Genomic DNA, 6,000 nt, shown 5'->3' on the forward strand with positions numbered 1-6,000 from the left:
CCGACTGTACCCTGATCTGTTTGTGCTGGTGTTGTCTGCCCCTTTCTGCCTACATTAGGAGGCTCTAATAAATTTACAAACGATCATGGCACGGTGACACTTCATTAGGCAAAGGTAAAATAATGATAAACATATGATGATTCATTAGCTTCCTAATGAGCTGATTGGATGCACTAGTGTTTTATTTTCATGTGGGATCAATGCTTGGGCCCTTATTTTTTTTTCTCTGTATCCACTTATATGCTCTTTGCCCTCGTTTAGGAGACAAAAGGCTGCCAAGGTCGGCCCTGAATGCAGGATGAAGGACACAATATTGATTAAACCTTGTCCGTAACCGGAGTGAGCGGGGGCTTTCTAGCAGGAGCTTGATATCATTATGGCGACTGCAGCAAATGCTTTCCTATTGCAATCAAAAACCAGAGCCCCTCTGACGACGCTGCTCTGCGCTCCGAGATTATTTAGCGCTGTTCACTGTAATGACCCAATGACTAAATAGTCTCTGTCTTATGAGGGCTGCTATAATGACCTAGAGAGCAACAGCCAGCAACATCATAACTGGCAACAAATACTGGCTTCAAAATCTGTGTACAGGTACTATCATTTTGTGCTTATTGTATGATATGCAATAATCATACGGATTTGATTACAGAATCATAGATGTTGGGTCATAATGGGAACTCAGATATTAGTGGTTGTCAGTCCTTGCCCTTGCACATAATGCTATTTTGGCTGTGAAAGAATATGGCACGTTTGCACTTTTAGGCTTTAGCTTTTATTATACTGGATTGTTGCATTCATGTTTGTCCAGTGAGTTTAAGGTCTGCAGCGCCACCAGCAGTTGGACCCTGATATTGCAACGGATCAGAGATTTGCCCCAATTCCTAAATACTGTAGTGTACAGTAAAACATGTATTGTCTGCAACACCTTGTTGAAAAGAAAATGACAAACTATTGTGATGCTAGTATTCATAGTTCACTACAGAATGAATGTACACTACCCTTCAAATATTTGGGGTCAGTAAGATATTTTTTTTTTAAATCAAAACTGTCAGTAGAGATCTTTAAATATTTTACAAAAATGATATTTCAAATAAATGCTGTAATTATTAATATTCTATTCATCCAAAAATCCTGAGGAAAAAAAAAGTTTAGATAGAACGATAGAAGTTTTAAACATTGATAAAATGTTAAGGTCAGACTTAAGATGAAGAATTAGGTGTTAAACCAAGAATTAAACCATCAGAACTCTTTAGACTTTAAAAAAAAAAAAAAATTTTTTGAAGGTTTTATGGACCTGAATAATGAGTTTATAACTTTTAGCCCTTGTTAGCGATTATATATGACTTATAAAATATTTTTATACAAAATTCATAGTTATTATGATTGATATGGCTTAGAATTGGTAAAATGTGCTTAGGATATATATATATATATATATATATATATATATATGTGTGTGTGTGTGTGTGTGTGTGTGTGTCAGTCAGAATTTCGACTTAGTAATCATGCACACACTAGACGTATATTGTTATAGCATGTTACAATGATTTCTGAAGGATCATGTGACACCGAAGACTGGAGTAATGGTTGCATAATCATAATCTGATCTTGCATAAAATATGTAATCTTGCATATATATCTCCAATATATTTTTACATGAATATACAGGCATATACGCTATTGTGGCTTTGAGTATTTTGTTTGGTAAACAAAGGTACACCTGAACTGTTACATGAGGGCTTCCATCTGAGCAGGAATAAAATGTTCCTCTTTGACCCCTAGAACTAGAAGTAATACAGACATTTCCAGTATTTTACACAGCAAAGCAAGCAGAATGTATGTGTAAAGCAATGCCATGGATCACAGTGTGTGAACCTGATCTGGAGAGACTCTTCTCTGCCAGAGAAAATCGAAATGAAGGGATCAGCTTTCAGTCAATTCTTGCACACCATTCTAGACAGCATACTGGTGGAGATGTGTTACATGGGTTGCCATTGTATGCAGTTTGAATTTTATTATTATTAATTAAATTTCTCTATGATTTTTTTTTTTCAACTTAATGTCAGAAACCTATGCACATGATATAAACTTGTGAATATTTAAACAGATGTATATTTATCATTTATTTTTCCCTTTAAGGTTAAAATAATAGCAAATGTGTATGGCTTCAGCCGTGTACTATCTGAATGAATATGTGAGCCATTTAAGCTCATACATAGGCTGTTGTTGACCAGCATTCTACCACATGCAGACTCTTAATTTAGACTCCAATACTGTCAACCTTGGCCTGGAATGTGCTCCCTGACCTTCTTATCTGAAAGGAACTGTTGTGGATGTTTGCAAGAGGGGGTTGAATGATTTATTCGGACTAACCTACAAATGGCAATGTGAAGCTGCTTGGCTGGAAGAAGTGACATTCATTTTGGGGAAAAATAAGCCCCGGGGGGTATGTTGGCCCTGACAGCAGCGCTTGCTAGTGTATATCGACCTCTTGTGGTTGTAAATTATACCTCTCTGATGAAAACTGATTACTTCAACTTACGGGATAAAGTGTGTTGGAGCAATGGCAGTCTGTTCATTGATTTGGAAAAGGTATACATTAGTCTCTATGGCTTAAGAGAATATGGCCTCCGTTTACGCCAACCAAAGAAACATTCACTCCATGGTACCTATTCTGACAATGTTTGCAGTACATTCCAATATTCAAATCACATATTCAAATATTGAACTTTTTCATGTGGGGGATAGGTCATATACTTTTTTGTGTTTATTACATTGAAATTAACTTAAACTTGAGCTGAACTTATTCCATTCAAATGCACTGATACTTTTAACAAATGAACTAAAATGAGCCTTTAAGTCATTAAGAATTTGGTCTACCCATACAAATCCTTCAAAACTTCTTCATGATGTAGCCTAGCTATGCCGTCTGAAGTCTTATTACGATGACCATTATGTATTTTAAATATGATTTAAAATACGTTAATATAACGAAGTTAGACTGAAATAAAACATTCTCATTCTCTCTGTGTTTTTTTTTAAGTTAGCATATGTTTTGCACAGTGTAGTAGGCTACACACAGTGTACTAGCTTAGCATACCATTAACTAATTAGCCTGCTAGCTTAGCATATACCCTATGTAAATGTTTGTTTATATGTTTTTGTGTATTATATGCTGTTTGAGCAGGGGGCTCATATAAAAGGGACCTTTTTTTAATAAATAGCCATTGTGCTACGTCGTAGCCAGGAACACGATTTACTATTGCTATCAGAATTGTGTAAATTTTCCTATAACAAAAAGACTGCACATTTTTTTTTTATGTTTACATCTGTTAATGATGGATTTGTTTAGGAAAATACTAGCATATCCATCCATTTATAACTTTAGGGTGACCATAATCCCTTTTTTTTTGCGAAAATGTCCTGGACTGGTTTTCATATTTGCTGAAGATAATGACTAAAAAGTAGTTTGAACAACAGCGTGCAGGCATTGTACAACAATCAACCAATCGCAGTGTTCGAGAGGGAATAATGTTAATGGGAAAAACAGACATTTTAGGCAATTTAGAAATCCCCGTCCGTCCAGGAAAAAGAGGACGTATGGTCACCCTAGTTACTTGAATATACAAGGCAAGGCTTCATGTGTCATCCAGTTATTTTAGCTGTACAAAAAAAGTCGGTTATGCTGCTTGATGTTGCAAACTGGTATTTGATATATTATCATAATCATAAACACACTGGATTGTAGCGCAAATAGTTTTCCGTTTAGTCTATTTTATTAGGTATTTACCTATAGCAGCTAATAAATGTGGAAGTCTCGCACATTCACAGAAAACAGCTTACTTCCGCATTGCAAAATAAGGTGCATAGATGATCCAAAGATAATAAACTTTTGATTTGACTGGGTCTTTAAGCTTTTGGCTCATTAGCAAAAAGCTAATGAATAACATTCTCCTTCACAAGAAATGTCAGATCACAACAGCAGAGGTGTTCTGGCATCACATTCATCGCCGCATCTTAGGACACGTCAGACAGTTGGGTCAGCCCATCTCCCTGTGCATTTCGAGTCTCACATGAATTACAGGCTAACACTGCACTCAAGCAATTAGCCCCCTTCACAACACCATTTTGACTGCCAATTTGTCTACCATGGAACATAATGCAGAGAGTTGCTGGCAAGCGCCCAGCATGCTAATGGAATTGCCAGAGTGTTTTGTTTCTCTGTGAGTATCCATGGTGGCTTTGTGCTGTCAAGTTGCGGAGATAGCCAATGGTAATTGAGTGTGTCCTGTATCTGTCATGTTTAGAAATCACTGAGCACCTTTGGCCTTGCCATCAAGGGCACAACTGGGATTCAGAATAGGAGAATGTGTGCAGATGGGATGGATAGAGAGAAAGAATAGTAGATTAAAATCATTTTAACAGCTGGCATTTTCCTTAATCTCTGGCTGATCTGAAGGGTTTCACTGGAATGAATTGTGACTTGAACAGAAGAGCCGAGCCAATTTCTCTGCAAATCTGTGCACTTTTATTTTATTTGTCCTCAAGTTAATTAGAGTCAAAGGGTACTCAAATTGCTATAATAGTTCAGTCTGAGGCTGCTGCCACAAATATGTGCAAATGCCAAGTTGCATGCACTCTCGCTGCTGTCAATTATGGTCTCATAAATGTTTGGCTGACATTTTATATTCAAGCTCTTGTGCAGCACTACTTAGCCACTGTATGTTCGTAGTTACTTAAGAGATACTTTATTGATCCCCTAGAGTAAATCTAGTGCAAATCAGCAGCAGCATCTAAGGGTGCACATTTACTGTTACTCTGTGAATTTTTGTGTGTGAAATCCAGTCATTCCAACCCATATGCAAATGCAATATATGTATGCTCATAAATTACATTTCCATATATGAAATATGTTGTCATATGAAGTAAAAACATATATAAAACCTATTAGAAACTGAAACAATTTCTATGTTTCGGGTCAGTAATTGTAATGGCAATGTATAGGTCCTTTTCTATGCCACTAAAGTGAAATAACTGAACATAAATGTAGGAGCCTGATAAAAATGTTAATTTTAGATGAAAATTTCAGACGGCACTTAGAGGCTTTTGCATCTGAACTCTTCATACCTATATCTAGCCCATACAAATATGTAGGTCTATGTAGGCTATGTGTAATACAGTTTTGGACATATATGTCATGTATTTGTATAGCCATACATGTTGATGTATTGACATAAGTAAATCTAAAAGACAGACATGAATTTAAAACATACAAAAACATATACAGATTTAGTTGTATGTATATTATTTTAATAAAGTGGCATATACATATATATATAATGTCATTGAATCAATTAACCATAAAATAGTTTTGTTACTTTCATGTCATGCCCAAAGTAATTTATTTATATTTTAATTTATAAAATAACCTCATGTTTGCAGGTCCTCAACCCAAGCACAGGCGCTACACTTCACCACAATGGTAACCCCCAAAAACACTAACATACCAGAAACTGTTTTAAATACAAACATAAAAGAACATTAAACATTAACAAGTCTCCCAATTTTATCATCTTAATAAAAAATGCCTAAAATAACATTTTATTTCAACATTTACTCTCCTTATCAAGCCCTGTGCAAAGCATGATGGGAAGGGGAAAGCCACTTCCTATTTACACAAGTAAAATTGTTTATGTACTTTCAACTCAAATGAATTAAGTAAAGTGCTTGTAAAGAATTGTGTTGGATTAACTTAATTTACTAAAGTAAATTGAAGTAAAGCATCAAATGTCATTTTGGGCCTACTTAATTTAAACATGTTATTTCAAAATGAAAATATTGAGTTGAACCAAAACGCAACTGTTTCAAGTCAGTTTAAGACAATGCAATTGTTTAAATGGGAAACCTAACATAATGGTGTTAAATGAAAATGATTTTTTAAAATAAACTGAACAGTGTTGGAGAATAATTTTTTTGAGTGTATATATATATATATATATA

Source organism: Sinocyclocheilus anshuiensis, unplaced genomic scaffold (assembly GCF_001515605.1).
Source record: "Sinocyclocheilus anshuiensis isolate Anshui unplaced genomic scaffold, SAMN03320099.WGS_v1.1 scaffold1231, whole genome shotgun sequence".
Lineage (NCBI taxonomy): Eukaryota > Metazoa > Chordata > Actinopteri > Cypriniformes > Cyprinidae > Sinocyclocheilus > Sinocyclocheilus anshuiensis.